Source organism: Giraffa tippelskirchi, chromosome 3, assembly GCF_054371585.1.
Source record: "Giraffa tippelskirchi isolate mGirTip1 chromosome 3, T2T-mGirTip1v1.2.pri, whole genome shotgun sequence".
NCBI classification, from domain to species: domain Eukaryota; kingdom Metazoa; phylum Chordata; class Mammalia; order Artiodactyla; family Giraffidae; genus Giraffa; species Giraffa tippelskirchi.
In genome coordinates this window covers 50,282,505-50,302,449 of record NC_137277.1, presented here as the reverse complement: position 1 = coordinate 50,302,449, position 19,945 = coordinate 50,282,505, and the positions used below count along the sequence as shown (strand labels likewise).

General features: G+C 41.4%; 1 protein-coding gene across 3 annotated transcripts in view; it reads left to right on the top strand.

Annotated features, from left to right (window-relative positions):
* The window catches only part of USP32 (ubiquitin specific peptidase 32), a 244,980-nt gene that overhangs the window by 15,830 nt on the left and 209,205 nt on the right, over positions 1-19,945 (top strand). For all 3 annotated transcript variants that reach the window (XM_081584982.1, XM_081584979.1, XM_081584983.1), the window contains one exon: positions 10,143-10,322. The gene's annotated coding sequence lies outside the window, so the exon portion shown is untranslated. The remainder of the gene's footprint in view (positions 1-10,142; positions 10,323-19,945) is intronic.

Genomic DNA, 19,945 nt, shown 5'->3' with positions numbered 1-19,945 from the left:
TTGGAGGCAGATTCTTTACCACTTGAGCCATCAGGGAAGCCCTCAGTGACATCATGTGTGGCATCATATCCCAGCTGTGATGTATGATGAGAAGGACACTTCAACTCCACAGTATTTTTCAAAAAACCCACTATCCTAGTCTAAGCATGAGAAAAACATCAGACAAAACAAGATTGGGAGACATTCTACAAGATATCTGGCCAGTCTTCCTCAAGACTGTCAAGGCTGTAAAAATCAAGAAAAGACCAAGAAACTGTCACAGGTTAGAAAGAACCAGGGAAGGGCTTCCCTGGTGGCTCAGTGGTAAAGAATCCTCCTGCCAATGCAGGGAACACAGATTTGATTCCTGATCCAGGAAGATCTCACGTGTCACAGAGCTACTGAGCCTGTGCTCTGGAGCCCGGGAGCTGCGACCCCTGAGCCCAGGTGCTGCGCCTGCCGAAGCTGGTGTGGCCCAGAGCCCGCGCTCTGCAACAAGATAAACCACTGCAACAAGAAGCATGCAAGCTGTAACTAGAGAGTAGCCCCCACTGTCCGAAACCAGAGAAAGGCTGCCCAGCAATGAAGACCCAGCACACCCCAAAATAAATAAATTAAAAAAAAGAAAGAACCAAGAGACATAATAACTAACTGTAATGTGGTACTCTTGAGTTAGATCCTAGAACAAAAATTGAGCATTAATGGAACAGTTTAGATAATATATAACAATGTCTATTCCCTAGCTTTCACAAATGTATCATGATAATACAAGATGTTAACAATGGTGGATATTGAGTAAGGAGTACATAGAAACTCTATAAAACCTTTACAACTTTTCTGTAAATCTGAAAGTATTTCCAAATAACAAATTATTTTAAAAAATTTATTGAAGTAGTGTTGATTTACAATGTTGTGTTAATTTCTGCTGGACAGCAAAGTAATGTATATGCATATGTGTTATATATATATATATATATATATGTATATATACACATTCTTTTTTATATTCTTTTCCATTATGGTTTATAACAGGATACTGAATATAGTTCCCTGCGCTATACAGGAGGATCTTGTTGTTGAAAGTTTATTTTTAAAAAATCTGAGACCTCCCTGGCAGTCCAATAGTTAAGACTCTGTACTTCCAATGAAGGGGGCAAGAATGGCAAAGATCATTCCCTGGTTGGGGAACTAAGATCCATAAGTCGTGTGGCATGGCCGAAAATAAATAAATAAAAATAGGACTTCCCTGGTGGTTCAGGGGCAAGATTGTGCTCCCAATAAAAGAGGTTCGTGTTTGGTCCCTGGTAAGGGAACTAGATCCCACATGCCACAGCTAAGACCTGGCTAAGCCTAATAAATAAATATTTAAAAAATAAAATAAGGAAGGGGTTTAAGTGACCAGTTCCCCATTTAAAAGAACATAAAATTTAAAAATCTGAATTACATAGCCTTGGTCTGACCCAGGAAATCTTATATCCTTATGCTCTGAGTTTTTCTATTTAAGGAAATATAATTATATGGTTTATTTGTGCTACCTACCAGAGTATGTTTCAAGGAATTTTTATTTATCCCCATTGACAAAAAATGGGATTCTCCTAGGCCATAGAAAAGAGATGCATTTGGGAACCCGGACTCAGAAAAGACATTCTCACTTAAGCTGTTTCAGTTGGATCAAACCTGACTTCCTTTCCATGCCTATACTTGGGATGAATTACCCACGGATGGGTGTTTTATTTGTTCAGTTCTAATATATTGAGATCAAGTACAACTCTATACAGAACTCTGTCCTGAGTAGTTACATAAGAAAGGAAAACAGGGACTTCCCTGGTCGTCTTAAAACAGATTATCAGAACAATAACAATTTTTTAAAAAATAAAATATTGGAAAAAAAAAATGGAGGAGCTTTCCTGGTGGCTCAGTGGTAAATAATCCGTCTGCCAATGCAGGAGTCATGGGTTTGAGCTCTGGTCCAGGATGATCCCACATGGGTGGAGCAACTAAGCCCATGTGCCACAACAACTGAGCCTGTGCTCGAGAGCCCAGGAGCAAAAACGAGAGAAGTCACCTCAATGAGAAGCCCACTCGCCGCAACCAGAGAAAAGCATGCACAGCAACAAAGACCCAGCACAGCCAAAAGTAAAGACATAAATAACTAAATTTTTTTTTTTTTTTAAAAAAGGAAAACAGATACAAGGGGAAGAACCAAGCACATACCATTTGGAAGGTGCTTATAGTTAGCGGAAAGTATCATAACTTCATACAAACCCATCATCATAGTACAAGTGGGTGACATCCCCTAAGTACAAGTCCCCATATTTCAGGCTGAATCCAAACGGCTGGTGAGAAGCAGAGCACAGAGATTGAGAAGTGTTAGATAGGAATAATTTCCTGAAATAAATAATTTATAGGCCAAATCTGATGGACTGGCAAAGCGGGATTGGGATTTCTCAGCAGAAGGAATAGCATGTGCAAAGTCATGGAGATGATGAAAAAGGAAGAATTGTGTGCAGGAAAAGGGTTCACATTAGCGTGACTGAAGTGGAGAAGCCAGATTAGAGAGAAGAGATAAGAATGTTAAGGAGGACAGCCACCCAAACCAAGGACAGCATCTCCAAGACCATCTACAGGTAGAAAAGCGAGCAAGTTGTAGAAGAGAGATGGGGGACTTCTCCGGTGGTCCAGCAGTGAAGGCTGTGCTTCCAAAGAAGGAGGCACAGGTTCGATCCCTGCTCTGGGAACTAAGATCCTATATGTTGTGTGGCACAGCCAAAAAGCTAAAATCTAAAAAAAAAAATAAGAAGAGATATGAGATAGGGAAGGGGAGTGGGAAGAGAAAGGGAAAGGAGAGGAAACACAAAGGCCTTGGCAGAGGTATCTGAGTGCATAGTTTCTCCATCTGTTGGATAAAAGGGTGAAAGAAAACAAGACTTTGTGTTAATAGGATTAGCGTATGTACTTTGAATGAAGTAGAGAGTTAATTTATCAGATACATATTGAGCACTTACACTGTGCCAGCCACTATGTTAGATTCTAGGAATACAGAAGTGACTTAAACAGACCCAGTCTCCACCCTTAGGGAGCTTTACTGTCTAAGGGGAGAGAAAGACATCAGTTAAGTACTCCCAGAAATGTATAATTGTAGTGGCGAGTATTGGAGAAGGAAATGGCAGCCCACTCCAGTATTCTTGCCTAGAAAATCCTGTGGACGGAAGAGCCTGGTGGGCTGCTGTCCGTGGGGTTGCGCAGAGTCGGGTGCGACTGAAGCGCCTTAGCATGCATGCATGCATTGGAGAAGGAAATGACAACCCATTCCCGTATTCTTGCCTGGAGAATCCCAGGGACAGAGGAGCCTGATGGGCTGCAGTCTATGGGGTCGCACAGAGTTGGACACGACTGATGCGACTTAGCAGCAGCAGCAGTGGCGAGTATGACATCAGGTATAATGAGAGGAAGAACAAGGAGACCTGCTGACGAAAAAACCTTCAGATTATTAATTTAGTTTCCCAGGTTCCTTGATGCTGGAAGGGGAAATTTTTCCTTTTTTTTGGCCACACCACACGGCTTGTGGGATCTTAGATCCCCAACCAGTGGACTGAACCTGGGCCCTGGGCCCTCGGCAGTGAAGGCACCAAGTCTTAACCACTGGACCGCCAGGGAAGCCCCTCAGGAAATTTTTTTTTAATTAATTAATTAATTTGGTTGCGCTGGGTCTTAGTTGCAGCATGTGGGATCTTTGATCTTTGTTGTGGCATGCAGGATCTTTTAGTTATGGCACGCAAACTCTTAGTTGCGCATATGGGAACTAGTTCCCTGACCACAGATTGAACCCTGGGCCCCCTGCTTTGGAAGGGTGGAGTCTTAGCCACTGGACCACCAGGGAAGTCCCTCTCCCTGGGAAATTCTTAATAGAGACTAATATTATCATACATCCTGGAAGAAATTTATCCTATATAAAGGCACTAACCATTTAGGTATGTATATTTTCTTCATGGGATTTTTTTTTTCAGTTTAAAATTCAACTTTATTGAAGTAAATTTTATATAAATTATAATTACATAACTGAAATTTATATAATGTGAACTCATTTCAAATGTAGAGTTCAGTGAGTATCAACAAATACACCCTTATAACCTATAGAGAGCTACAATCAAGACATAGAACTTTTCCATCACACCAAAATTGCCTTTCATCTTTCCCAGCCAACCTTCACTCCCCTTCCTCCTTCAGCCCTCACCCCCAGCCCCAGGCAACTATTGGTCTGCTTTCCATCATCATCAAGTTTACTTTACTGCAGTTTCACATGAATAAATCATACAGGATGTACTTTCCATGCCTGGCTTCTTTTGCTCAGCAGAACATTTTTGAGATTCTTCCATACAATCACATGGATCAAGAGTCCATTCCTTTTTATTGCTGAGTTGTGTCCTATTGTATGACTATATCAGTTTAGGGAGAGTTTTGTTTGTTTTCCATATGGCTATCCAGTTGTCCCAGTAATATTTGTTGAAGAGATTCCAGCATTATCTACTGCTGGAAAACACATTGTCTTAAATTTTAATGGCTTAAAACAATCCTTATTATCTCACACAATTTCTGTTGGGGGAGAATCTAGCGGCTTAGCTTGGTGAGTCTGGCTTAATGTTTCTAATGAAGCTAGAGTCACGATATCAGCCAGGGCTGTGTCATCTGAAGACCTGAATGGGGCTGGAGGATTCACTTCCAAGGTGATTCACTTGCATGCTTGGCAACTTAGTGCTGGTTGCTAGCGGGAGGCTTCAGTCTCTCATTACCTGGACCTCTGCATAAGGCTTTTTAGGTCTCCTCAAGATGAGGACTTCTGGACTACAGAACTATATAGGAATAAGTTTTGTGTTGTTTTAAGCCACTAACTTTGTGTTAGTTTGTTACTTCCCTGGTGGCTGAGTCGATAATTTATTACTTCCCTGGTGGCCGAGTCAATAAAAACCTGCCTGCTAATGCAGGAGACATAAGAGATGTGGGTTCGAGCCCTGGGTTGGGAAGATCCCTTGGAAGAAAAAATGGCAACCCACTCCAGTATTCTTGCCTGGAGAATCCCATGGACAGAGAGCCTGGCGGGCTGTAGTTCATGGGATCACAGGGTCAGACACGACTGAGAGACTAAACCAACATAGATCATATTACTGCAAATAGGAAAGGAATATACTAGGTCATAAAAAGCATGTGCCTTCTTTCTGCTGCCATTTTTTTTCTCTCTGATCCCTTGCTTTGGGGGAAGCTAGCTGCGATGTTGAATTTTTCATTTCAAATATTATATTTTTCACCTTTAGAAGTTTTATTTGGTCCTTATATCTTCCATTTCTGTTCTCATTATGTCTGTTTTCCTTTAAATACCCCAATATAGTTATCATAGTTGTTTTTATCATTCTTGTCTGCTAGTTCCATCATCTTTATCATTTCTGAGTCTGTTTCTGTTGACTGAGTTTTCTCCTGGTTCGGCTATTTTTCCTGCTTCTTGGTACATACGGTCATTTTTCATCAGATGCTAGGATGTTACATTCTTGAGTGCCTGAATTTTGTAGGCTTCCCTTGAAGACCATAAGCATCTGTTTTACCAGACGGGTTAGGGTTACTTTCAAATAGTTTGATGTTTTTGAAAGCTTGTTTTAAAGTTTTGTTAAAGCAGGTCTAGAGTATAGCTTACTATAGTTAGTACAGATCAACTGGTAATGTTTGACATTTTTGAGGTCTCTCTTGACTGTCTTGAGTAGTCAGTGAGGTCTTTCTTCTCTCACTGGTCAGAACATTTCCTAGCCCTATATGAGCCCTGGGAATTTTTCAGTTATATCTCTTTGATTATTCCATGCTCATTCTCGTCGAATTTAACTCTGTCATTCTGGACCACATTCAGCCAAGAATCAAAGCCCTGTGCAGACTTTGGGAGTTCTTTTAATATATTCCTTCTTTCATTCTGCTATTCTGTCTAACAACATCCAGCTACCACAGGCACCATGAACACCAATCTCTGTCTCCTCAACTCAGTGAGACTGTTGTGTTCTGCCACATGCTGAATTTATGATCCAGAATGTGCCCTTAGGCATAAAGCCAGGGCAACTGTAGAACTCATTGCATTTGTTTTTCTTCTCTCATCGGTGTCAGTTCTGGACTGTATTGTCCAATGCCTTAAAAAGAATTGTTTTCTATATTTTGTTTAGTTTCCTAATTGTTTATGGCAGAAAGGTAAATCCAGTCCCTTTTACTCCATCATGGTCAGAAACAAAGGTCCTCTGTTTCATGGTCATTTTATTTTATTTTATTTTTCATGGTCATTTTATTAACATAAGCCAGTCTGTGAGAGACTGATCAATGTGATAAAATGGAGTTTGTAAACCTGAAAGTTCCTCAACTGAGGTGACTGCACTAAGATTAGTGTCAACCTGGGAAGCCTTTCATGGGCAGACAACAAACCTGAGGCGGTGTCATCGCACACCCTGATTTCTTATACAAAATGGTTATTTGACAAATGTTTGTTGAATAAATTAATTACTAGATGAACATAATTACACTTAAGCATGGTCTTTCTAGGACCCAAAAGAATGGCCAGACTTACTTGCTCTATCCTATGAATTGACTAAATCCTTGGTCTATGTTTGAGTCTAACAGTAAGATGTTATCTAAGCATAATCACCATGAGAAATAAGGCTAATTTATCAAAGAACAAATTGTTCAGCATATGTGTGGGCAAAGCTCACCAATGTTCTCACAAAAAAATAACTCACTAAGTAGCAACATGCTTAACTTCATACTTTATCTTATTTTATAATCCATAGTGTAACTGTAGGTTATGAGCAAGATTTCATATGTAGATTTTTTGTTGTTGTTCAGTCACTAAGTCGTGTCCGACTCTTTGTAACCCCATGGACTACAGCACTCTGGGCTCCCCTGTCCTTCACTATCTCCCAGAGTTTGCTCAAATTCATGTCTATTTAATCAGTGATGCTATCTAACCATCTCATCCTCTGCCATTCCCTTCTCCTTTTGCCTTCAATCTCTCCCAGCATCAGGGTCTCTTCCAGTGAGTCAGCTCTTCCCATCAGGTGGCCAAAGTATTGGAGCTTCAGCATCAGTCCTTCCAATGAATATTCAGGGCTGTTTTCCTTTAGGATTGACTAATTGGATCTCCTCGCAATCCAAGGGATTCTCAAGAGTCTTCTCTAGCACCACAGTTCAAAAGCATCAATTCTTTGACGCTCAGCCTTCTTTATGGCCCGTCTCTCACATCCATACATGACTACTGGAAAAAACCATAGCTTTGACTATACAGACCTTTTGTCAAAGATATGGTGGTGGCTCAGATGGTAAAGAATCTGCCTGCAATGCAGGAGACCTGTGTTCGATTCCTGGGTGGGGAAGATCCCCTGGAGAAGGGAATGGCAACCCACTTCAGTATTCTCGTTGGAGAATTCCATGAACAGAGGAGCCTGGTGGGCTATGGTTCAGGGGGTCACAAAAAGTCGGACACACTGAGCAACTAGTTGTTTGATTTTGGGCAAATTATTTAAATTATTTAACTTTTTCTTCTTCTGTAAAATGGAGATAATGATAACATATGCCTCATAGAGCTAGTGTGAAGATTGAATGATTTAACAATGTATGTAAATGTTAACCCAGTATCTGACACATATTAGAGCTCAATAAGTGGTAGCAATGAATTTATTTAAGAGGATGTTCCTTGATTGTATATCTTATAAATGAACTCTATATGTCTTTGCTATGGTGATAAAACATCTGATGTTGGTCCAAGGGTTTCAGGATAATCAGCTCTTTTCTTTTTTGGATGTGCCCACATGGGTTTTGCGATCTTAGTTCCCTGACCAGGGACTGAACCTTATGCAGTGGAAGCATAAAGTCCTAGCCACTGGACTGCCCGAGAATTCCCAGCTTTATTATTTTTTCTTTTTAAATAATTTTTTCTTTTCTTTTTTCTTTGGCCATGCCACAGAGGTTGCAGGATCTTAGTCCCCCAATTGCACTGGTACCCTCTGCACTTGAAGCACAGACTCTCAACCATTGGACAGCCAGAGAAGTCCCAGCTTTGAATCACAAAACTGTATACATGATGGCTATGAATAAATTTATTAAATGGTCTGCATGTGCTTCTTGGAGGTACTAACAGTTCCTAAACTGGGATTTTACTAGTGATTACTCTTTGCTTGTTTGGGGATTGTGACACTGGTGAAAAGCACCCAAGTTCTATTTAAGTGTCCTTTTCAAACTGGAAACATGAGAAAGCTGTTTCTTGGCAGCCACTATTTTTAGAGCTTGTGCTCTGGGTTCACAATGATGGTTCTTGAAGAGAGTTAATCCCCCTATCTTTTTGTCACAAGGAGGCTGAGGTACACTCTTCAATAATTTCTCTGAGCCACAACTTACAGGTGTCTGTAGTGTGTAGGTAATGCAAAGACCATGGAAAAGCTGAGTTTCAACAAGGCCAAATCTCCCCTCTCAGACAGGGATCTTTCCAAAAATAACTCTTTAAGGAAATAAGATTTGAGGAATGTAGGTTAAAGTGTAGTAGGTGATGATATCTTCTTATAGACATCTGGGCAAAGGGAGAATTAAAGGATCTTTTCTTAATGCCCCCAAATTAATAGAAAGGTCAAGTCAGAACTTGCCCCTGGAATGAAATATATCAAAATATTAATGCTCAGAACCTATTCTATGTGCATGATATTTTAAAAAACTTTTTATTTGGAATTAATTTCAAGCTTATAGAAAAGTTACAAAAATAAGAAAAGCACAAAGAATACTTGTATGATTCATCTATTGTTAACATTTCACTCAATTAGCCTTATCATTTGCATTCCTCTTTCTCCCCTTCTCTTTATATATATAAATACTTATATACATAGATATACACACATGATACATATGTATGTGCATACACTGCATTTATATGTGTGTGTGTGTGTATATATATTCCATCTTCAGATGTAACACAGTGCCATTTCTGCTGCATTCTATTCATTGAAGCAATCACAAATTTATGTTCAGGCTCAAGGAGTGGGGAAATCATTTCCAAAATGTTGTATGTAAAAAAATAGTTTTTTCCTGAACTTTTTTTTTAATTGCATGAAGTCTTCTTTGCTGCTCATGGGCTTTCTCTAGTCACAGAAAGTGGGGCTACTCTTCACTGTGGTGTGCTGACTTCTCTTTGCGGTGGCTTCTCCTGTTGAAGAGCATGGGCTCTAGAGCTTGGGCTTCAGTAGCTGTGATGCACGGGCTTAATTGCCCCACAGCACGTAGAATCTTCCTGGACCAGGGTTTGAAACTGTGTCCCCAGAATTGACAGGCAGACTTCTATCCACTGCGCCACCAGGGAAGTCCTTTTTGAACCATTTAAAAGTAAGTTTCATGTACCATGGTCCCTTTTCCATAAATAACTTCAGTGTATATTTACAAAGAACAGGTGATCAAGTCAGAAGATCCTGCATTAGGGAAAACACATTAGGGAGCCTCATTCACACCTGGATCTGACCTATATGATGCGATTCCAGACTCCAAGCCTGACCCTGATGTCATAATGGCGCTTTTGGAGAAAGGGCTGAAGATATACTGCAATATAGGAGGGAGGTAAATTGTTTGGCCAGAAGTCACACTGTGGCACAGCAATATTTCCAGAGACTATTTCCCCTCCCTTTAAACCTGGCCAAAACTTTGTGACTGCTTCAGTGATGCGAATGCAGCAGAAGTGACACTGTAGGACTTCCCTGATGGTCTAGTGGTTAAGAATCTGCCTGCCAATGCAGGGGACACTGGTTCAATTCCTGGCCTGGGAAGATCCACATGCTGTGCAGCAGCTAAGTCTGTGCACCCCAACTATTGAGCGTGCACTCTAGAACCCTTGAGCTGCAACTACTGAAGCCCTCATACCCTAGAGACTGAATTCCGCAACAAGAGAAGCCACCGCAATGAGAAGACTGCGCACTACAATAAAGAGTAACTCTTGCTCACCACAACTATAGAAAACCCATACAAAGAAATGAAGACCTAGCACAGCCAAAAAAAAAAAAGGATTTAACTCTGCGTTATATTTTAGGCTACATCATAAAAGTTGATATAGCTTAGGGTGATTCCCTTTTTGTCTCTCTCTCTCTGTGTCTCTGCTCACCTTTGGAACCTAGCCACAGCATTGTGAGGAAAGAGGAAACACATTACACGTGTAATCGTTCCAACTGACAGTTCCAGCTATGGTCTCAGCCAACAACCAGCATCAACTGCCAGGCATGTGAGTGATCAAACCCTCAGAAGATTCCTACTTCCTAGCTTTCAAGCCTTTGCAGCTGACACTAAATGGAACAGAGGTTAGTTATCCCCACTGAACCTTGCCCAAATTGCAGATTCATGAACAAAATAAATGTTGTCATTGTTTTACGCCAGTAAGTTTTGGGGGGTAATTTCTTGTGTAGGAGTAATAACCAGAATCACATATAGTAGCACAGGGATACTCACTTGTGTAAACAAAGACGTATGTACCAGAATGTAATTCCAACCAGCACTCTAGTGTTTCAGAAGAATGAAAATGTAGGTTTAAGATCAATGAGGTATGGAGTATTGAGGATAGAAAAAGTCCTTATATTAGTGTTTGTACAATGCTAAGTTGAACAGAGTTAATAAATGCACACAGAGGCCTATTAACTAGAATTTAACTCTATCTACCTTTGTTTTCATTACATATCCACAGAAACTAGAAGATTTGGGTTAATTTAGCACCCTTTTTTGGAAGGTTGCCCTAGAGTGCAGGGCGTGATCTGAGTACTAATTAAGAGAGTATGTCTGAGTATATTGCAATATGGGAGGGAAATTTGAACCATTTCCCTATGGATTTTCAGAGAACAATTTTTGTATTTATTGGCTACTCTCTTAAATTTTTGCATGAGTTAATTGGCATTATTCACTAATATACACAAAAGTATGGGCCTCAGCAATTCTCTTCTAAGTCATATCCAGGCTAATGTTCATACATTGGTAGAGATCTACTTTCAACTACTAATTATTATACTTTAGCCCAATTCATTCTTTTAGACCAAATTTTAAGGGTGCCTGTTGTCCCCAGAACCTCCTGTCCAATATTGCCCATTGACAGCTCAAAGAGATCACAGAAAAATAGATATACAACAAAACCCAACTAAGCTCCTAAACATAACATAAAATTTACTATTTAAACTATTTTTAACTGTATATTTCAGTGGCAATAATTTCATTGACTATGTTATGTTGTGTCCAGTCATTACTACTATTTCCAAAGTTTTTTCATCACTCCCAAACTCTACTCATTAAGAAATAACTTCTGGAACTTTCCTGGTGGTCCAGTGGTTAGGACTCTGTGTTTACACTGAAGGGGGCAGGGGTTCGATTTTTGGTCAGGGAACTAAGATCCCACATCCCACAAGCTGAGTGGCATGGCCAAAGAAAAAAAAAAAACACTACCTTAAAGCACTCTTCAAACACTTACAGTTCTTACCAAGTGTTAGGAGTGAGAATGTTATCTTGCTGGTTAATAATGGATTTTGATTTTTCAGTTGTTTTAGTAGCTAGAGTTGATTTTGTTGGTACAAAAGGCATTTCTGATGAAGCAGAGCTTCTTTGGAGCTTCACTTTGGAGTCCTTGGCATGCCTCTCCCTTTATTCATTTATTTAAAAATATTTATGTATCTATTTGGCTGCACCGGGTCTTAGTTGTGGCGCTCGGAATCTTCGATCTTCACTTTAGCATGTGCTATTTTTTAGCTGTGGCATGTGAGATCAGCTGTGGCATGTGAGATCTAGTTCCCTGATCAGGGATCGAACCCCAGCCCCCTGCATTGGGAAGGCAGAGTCTTAGCCATTGGACCACCAAGGAAGTCCCCTCTCCCTTTATTTGCTTCCCTATCTCTCTGGCTTCACTTTCTCAGTCTTCTTGCTTGTTCCCCATCGCTGAACTTTTAATGCTGGAAGCCCTCTGGGAGCGGAACATGTTCTTGGAGATCTTATTCAGTCTTGAGTCTTTATATGCTATGAATCTCTAATGACTCCTCAGTTTATATCTCCAGCCTGGACTCTTTCTAATGTCAGACAGATATTTAACTCTCTCTTCACTTGGGCTTCCAACAGGCACCTCAAACATAACAGGTCCGAAGATGAGCTCCTGATCTTGCCCCACAAACCTGTTCTCCTACTCTCTTTCTCATCTCAGTGAATGGCAATTCTATCCTTCCAGTCACTAAGGCCAACTTGGGAGTCACCCTTGAATATCCTCTCAGACATCCCAATCCCATCTATCAATAAATCCTGCTGGCTCTTCCTTCAAATTACTATCTTGGGCCCAACATCTCACCCTTCAACCTCACTGCCTGGATACCTGTAATTGCTTCTTAATTGGTCTCCTTGTGTTTACCCTTTTATCTCTTCTCTCACCCAAGCCCATTTCAACACAGCAGTCAAAGAGATCCTTTAAAAATGCATGCTTGGAATGTCCCTGGTGGTCCAGTAGGTGAGAATCTGCCTGTCAGTGCAGGGGACACAAGTTCAATCCCTAGTTTAGGAAGATTCCACATGCTGTAGAGCAACTAAGCCTGTGTGCTCCAATTACGGAGCCCAAGTGCTGCAAATACTGAAGCTTGTGCACCTAGAGCCTGTGCTCTGCAACAGAAGCTACTGCAGTGAGAAGCCGGTGAATCACACGGAAGAGTAGCCCGCATTTACTGCAACTAGAGAAAACCCATGAACAGCAATGAAGACCCAGAGCAATAAAAAAAAAAAAGCATGCCTAGGACTTCCCTGATGGTCCAGTAGTTACAACTGGGCACTTTTACTGCTGGGCCCAGGTTTGACCCCTGGTCAGGGAACTAAGAACCCACAAGATGTGCAACATGGACAAAAAAGGAAAAAGAAAAAGAAAATAGGCCAAACCTCTTCTTCATTGAAAAAGCAGCAATAGCATCTTTTTTTTTTTGCCTTGCCACACTGCATGTGGGATCTCAGTTCTCTGACCAGGCATTGAACCTGTGTGTCCTGTAGTAGAAGTGCAGAGTCTTAGCCACTGGACCACCAGGGAAGTCCCAGCATTCCATTTTCCAAAGAGTAAGAGCTGAAATCTTTAAGCAGGACCTGCCTCTATCCATTTCCCTCACTGTCACAGTCACACTTGCTCCTTGCTGGTCTTCACACCTGCCAGGGTGCTCTTGCTTTAGTGTCTAGAACAATTTTCCCTTGGCTATCCATGAGATTTACTCTATTATCTCCTTCAGATTTTGGCTCAAATATCACCTTTTTGCTTCTCTCTGACCATTCTGTTTTATTTCTTTTTATTTTTTTTGATGTAGACCATTTTTAAAGTCTTTATTGCATTTGTTACAATATTGCTTCCATTTTATGTTTTGGTTTTTTGGCCACAAGGTGGGATCAACTACCGACCAGGGATGTACCCTCTGCATTCAAATGTCCATCCACTGGACTGCTAGGGAAGTCCCTGACCATTCTATTTTATTTACTTATGACTGTGCTGGGTTGTAGTTGCTACTTGAGGGCTTTGTCTAGCTGTGGTTTGAGGGCTTTTCATTACAGTATCTTCTCTTGTTGGGGAGCACTGGCTCTAGAGTGTGCAGCTTCAGTAGTTGCAGCACATGGGTGCAGTAGTTGAGGTTCACACGCTCTAGAGCACCAGTTCAGTAGTTGTGCAAGGGCTTAGTCGCTCTGTGACATGTGGGATCTACCTGGGCCAGGGATCCAACTGTGCCCCCTGCATTAGCAGGTGGATTCTTAACCACTGGACCACATGGAAGTCCCTCAGTTCAGTTCAGTCGCTCAGTCGTGTCCGACTCTCTGCGACCCCATGAATTGCAGCACGCCAGGCCTCTCTGTCCATCACCAACTCCCGGAGTCTACCCAAACCCATGTTCATCGAGTCGGTGATGCCATCCAACCATCTCATCCTCTGTCGTCCCCTTCTCCTCCCGCCCCCAATCCTACCCAGCATTAGGGTCTTTTCCAATGAGTCAACCCTTCGCATGAGGTGCCCAAAGTATTGGAGCTTCAGCTTCAACATCAGACCTTCCAATGAACACCCAGGATTGATGTCTTTTAGGATGGATTGATTGGATGTCCTTGCAGTCCAAGGGACTCTCAAGAGTCTTCTCCAACACCACAGTTCAAAAGCATCAATTCTGCGGCGCTCAGCTTTCTTCACCGTCCAACTCTCACATCCATACATGACCACTGGAAAAACCATACCCTTGACTAGACGGACTTTTGTTGGCAAAGTAATGTCTCTGCTTTTAAACATGCTGTCTAGGTTGGCCATAACCTTCCTTCCAAGGAGTAAGCATCTTTTAATTTCATGGCTGCAATCACCATCAGCAGTGATTCTGGAGCCCAAAAAAGTAAAGTGTGACATTGTTTCCACTGTTTCCCCATCTATTTCCCATGGAGTGATGGGACCAGATGCCATGATCTTAGTTTTCTGAACGTTGAGCTTTAAGCCAACTTTTTCACTCTCCTCCTTCACCTCCATCAAGAGGCTCTTTAGTTCTTCTTCACTTTCTGCCATAAGGGTGGTGTCATCCGCATATCTGAGGTTATTGATATTTCTCCCGGCAATCTTGATTCCAGCTTGTGTTTCTTCCAGCCCAGCCTTTCTAATGATGTACTCTGCATATAAGTTAAATAAGCAGGGTGACAATATACTACCTTGACGTACTCCTTTTCCTATTTGGAACCAGTCTGGTCTTCCATGTCCAGTTCTAACTGTTGCTTCCTGACCTGCATACAGGTTTCTCAAGAGACAGGTCAGATGGTCTGGTATTCCCATCTCTTTCAGAATTTTCCACAGTTTATTGTGATCCACACAGTCAAAGGCTTTGGCATAGTCAATAAAGCAGAAATAGATGTTTTTCTGGAACTCTCTTGCTTTTTCGATGATCCAGCGGATATTGGCAATTTGATCTCTGGTTCCTCTGCCTTTTCTAAAACCAGCTTCAACATCTGGTAGTTCACGGTTCACATATTGCTGAAGCCTGGCTTGGAGAATTTTGAGCATTACTTTACTAGCATGTGAGATGAGTGCAATTGTGCGGTAGTTTGAGCATTCTTTGGCATTGCCTTTCTTTGGGATTGGAATGAAAACTGACCTTTTCCAGTCCTGTGGCCACTGCTGAGTTTTCCAAATTTGCTGGCATATCGAGTGCAGCACTTTCACAGCATCATCTTTGAGGATTTGAAATAGCTCAACGGGAATTCCATCACCTCCACTAGCTTTGTTCGTAGTGATGCTTTCTAAAGCCCACTTGACTTCACATTCCAGGATGTCTGGCTCTAGGTGAGTGATCACACCATCGTGATTATCTGAGTCGTGAAGATCTTTTTTGTACAGTTCTTCTGTGTATTCTTGCCACCTCGTCTTAATATCTTCTGCTTCTGTTAGGTCCATACCATTTCTGTCCTTTATCGAGCCTATCTTTGCATGAAATGCTCCTTTGGTATCTCTAATATTCTTGAAGAGGTCTCTAGTCTTTCCCAATCTGTTGTTTTCCTCTATTTGTTTGCACTGATCACTGAGGAAGGCTTTCTTATCTCTCCTTGCTATTCTTTGGAACTCTGCATTCAGATGAGAATATCTTTCCTTTTCTCCTTTGCTTTTCGCTTCTCTTCTCTTCCCAGCTATCTGTAATGCCTCCTCAGACAGGCATTTTGCTTTTTTGCATTTCTTTTCCATGGGGATTTTCTTGATCCCTGTCTCCTGGACAATGTCACGAACCTCTGTCCATAGTTCATCAGGCACTCTGACTATCAGGTCTAGTCCCTTAAATCTATTTGTCACTTTCACTGTATACTCATAAGGGATTTGATCTAGGTCATACCTGAATGGTCTAGTGGTTTTCCCTACTTTCTTCAATTTAAGTCTGAATTTGGCAATAAGCAGTTCATGATCTGAGCCACAGTCTGCTCCCGGTCTTGTTTTTGCTGACTGTATAGAGCTTTTCCATCTTTGGCTGCAAAGAATATAATCAATCTGATTTCGGTGTTGACCATCTGGTGATGTCCACGTGTAGAGTCTTCTCTTGTGTTGTTGGAATAGGGTGTTTGCTATTACCAGTGCGTTCTCGTGGCAAAACTCTATTAGCCTTTGCCCTGCTTCATTCTGTACTCCAAGGCCAAGCTTGCCTGTTACGCCAGGTGTTTCTTGACTTCCTACTTTTGCATTCCAGTCCCCTATAATGAAAAGGACATCTTTTTTGGGTGTTAGTTCTAGAAGGTCTTGTAGGTCTTCATAGAACCGTTCAAGTTCAGCTTCTTCAGCGTTACTGGTCGGGGCATAGACTTGGATTACTGTGATATTGAATGGTTTGCCTTGGAAACAAACAGAGATCATTCTGTCGTTTTTGAGATTGCATCTAAGTATTGCATTTCGAACTCTTTTGTTGACCATGATGGCTACTCCATTTCTTCTAAGGGATTCTTGCCCACAGTAGTAGATATAATGGTCATCTGAGTTAAATTCACCCATTCCAGTCCATCTTAGTTCACTGATTCCTAGAATGTCGACGTTCACTCTTGCCATCTCCTGTTTGACCACTTCCAGTTTGCCTTGATTCATGGACCTAACATTCCAGGTTCCTATGCAATATTGCTCTTTACAGCATCGGACTTTGCGTCTATCACCAGTCACATCCACAGTTGGGTATCGTTTTTGCTTTGGCTCCATCCCATCATTCTTTCTGGAGTTATTTCTCCACTGATCTCCACTAGCATATTGGGCACCTACTGACCTGGGGAGTTCATCTTTCAGTGTCCTATCTTTTTGCCTTTTCATACTGTTCATGGGGTTCTCAAGGCAAGAATACTGAAGTGGTTTGCCATGCCCTTCTCCAGTGGACCACATTGTGTCAGACCTCTCCACCATGACCCATCCGTCTTGGGTGGCCCCACACGGCATGGCTTAGTTTCATTGAGATAGACAAGGCTGTGGTCCGTGTGATCAGATTAGCTAGTTTTCTGTAGTTTTAGTTGTAGTGTGTCTGCCCTCTGATGCCCTCTCGCAACACTTACTGTCTTACTTGGGTTTCTCTTACCTCGGGCCTTGGGTAATTCCTCTTGCCGCCGCCACCGCCGCCGCCGGGCCCCCGGCCCGGCCTAGTCCCTCATTCTATTTTAAATTGCAACCTTCATCGCAAGACTTTCTGTCTCCCCTTTTGGCCATAGAGCTTGTTACCAACTGGTTGTTATTTTGCTTATTTTGTTTATTGTCTTTCTTTTCCCACTAAAATATAAATTTCATAAGAGCTGGAACTTTAATTAAATGTCTTCAATGTGCAGTTAAGTGTCTTCAGTGCCTAGGACAGTGCCTGCCACAGAGCAGGCACTTTAAATTTGTTGAATAAGTGAATGAATGGTTGATTTCTTACTTATCTTTCAAGACTCCCCCACCCCAAGATTTCCCTCCCTCCCCACTCTTTCAGTTTGGACTAATGCCTCTCCCTACTTTCAGTTTCTGTAACATACTATATTTATCCTAATCAAAGTGACTTTAAAATATTCAACTTTGGTTCCCTAAGATTTAGCACAGTCCCTTGAACAAGAAAAATGCTTAATGTGAAAATGAATTATTAGCAACATTCATATCAAATGATGGGGGGGTAGGAAAATGTTAGCTAGGCAACAGTGAGGGACTTGTCAACTTCCTGTTTTTCTATACGAATTTCCTTCCTCTTTCAAAGAAATCCAGATTTATTCTGCCTCCTGCCACGGGGTGGGGGTGGGGGGACAGTAATTAAACACATTTGCCAAAAAAACTTTTGACCAAATACTATTGTATAGCTTTCCAACCCTTTGGGAAGAAAACATTGGGACTTGTTTTTAACATTATTAACTGTTGGATCAGTAACACCAAGCAAAGATTTTACCTAAACCTACAATCACAACTCATGTACTGGTTAGCTAGCTTCACCTCCTAATTCCTTTTAAGACTCCAGTGATTTACTCCATCCTCACTTCTACTGTGAATCCCTAGGAGTTTTCAAATTAAACCACAATTGTGTGTGTGTGTGCTCAGTTGCTAAGCACAACTCTTTACAGCTCCATAGACTGTAGCCCACCAGGTCCCTCTGTCCATGGAAATTCCCAGGCAAGAATACTGGAGTGGACTGCCATTTTCTTCTCCAGGGGATCTTCCTGACCTAGGGATCAAACCTGCATCTCCTGCTTGGCAGGCGGATCCTTTACCACTGAGCCACCAGGGAAGCCCTATATCACAATTATTAGCCGTTAAATACCTAAATGTAGACAGGCACAGCCCTGTATCAGAATTTTTTAAAGATATATATTTATTTATATATTTGGCTGCACCAGGTCTTAGCCGCGGCACTTGGAATTTTTGATCTTCATTACGGCACGTGTAATCTTTAGTTGCAGCATGCAGGATCTTTAGTTCAGGTACGCAAACTCTTAGTTGTGGCATGTGGGATCAAGTACCCTGACCAGGGACTGAACCTGGGCCCCTTGCATTGGTAGTACGGTGTCTTAGTCCCTGGACCACCAGGGAAGTTCCTCTGTACCAGGATTTTTGATCATTAGACTTTATTTTTTTCAGCAGTTTTAGGTTCACAGCAAAACTGAGCAGAAGGTACAGAGACTTCCCACTTGCCCCGTCTCAAAAATGCATAGCCTCCCCATCAAAATAATAGTTACTGATGGAAAGGAAGTCCCAAGAGATGTTGGACAATTAGACAAACAGCAGACTGGGAGTTCACTAAAAGGTGGGAAATAGAATAGAAGCATTGTGTTAATTAGCCAGGTGAGAAAATAAAATAAACTCAGCCTGAACTAAAAATAAAAACAGATTTGAGCTGGCAAGAGATTGTATGTTTCAAGAGATAATAAGATAACAGAATTTAAGATCTGAAAAAAAGCCTGCTTGAGTTTAAATCGCTCATCTACTAGATGAAGAAATCAAAGGTCAGAGGTACATTCAATATTTCTCAGATATCTAAGAAAGCGTATTAGACTGATAAGCTGGACCTTGGATGACTTGACAAAGGTATTTAGAACCTACAAATTGAAGTAAGGTATATCCTATCTGTTCACAGCTGGATTCTGTTTATTCTATGTTTTCACTGCTGAGTGGAATTCAATTAATAGACTTAATCTCTCAAACTTGTAGTTTCTATTTTGCTGGAAAAGGCTGGCCTAAGAGTACAATGGAGTTGCCACAATATAAAGAATAAGATCAGAAAGACTACCAAGAAGCTGCTTGATTTTTCAGTAGCTAACAAGAAAAAGCAGCCACTGGTAGTCTTGCATGAGACCTATTTTCTGACAGATATATATATTATTAATTTAAAAAAAGATACAAGTACAACTTCATTGCATTTGGATTGGAGGAAAACAGTAGAGGAGCACTACAAAGTATAAACACTGGCTCAGTGAGTAACATGAAATGTTTGCCCAGCGTGGATTGTGGTAAGACTGAAAAGAGAACTTCTAAAGTAGGTCTAAGTTAAAGGTCTTCACTCTGAACATTTTCCTTCCCATTCTTAGTTTCAGCTTAGGTATCTGATGAGTTGGAAGCCCTTAGGGGAAGGTCCTGTGGAAATCTTGCCAATTTTAGGCATCTTTTTAAGAATGGTAAATAGGAAAGAGAAACATCTCTAACTGCTGACTGCCGCTGCTGCTAAGTCTCTTCAGTCGTGTCTGACTCTGTGCGACCCCATAGACGGCAGCCCACCAGGCTCCCCCGTCCCTGGGATTCTCCAGGCAAGAACACTGGAGTGGGTTGCCATTTCCTTCTCCAATGCATGAAAGCTAGAGAATGATATCTCTTTAGACATTCTTCAAATATTTTGTCCAGGTTTAAAATGAAAGTGAATTTCATGTCTAGAAAAGCAGCGATTCAATTCTTTTTTCCTTGGCTTTGTAACAGGTAAATGATAATAACAAAAATCAGCTTAAACTG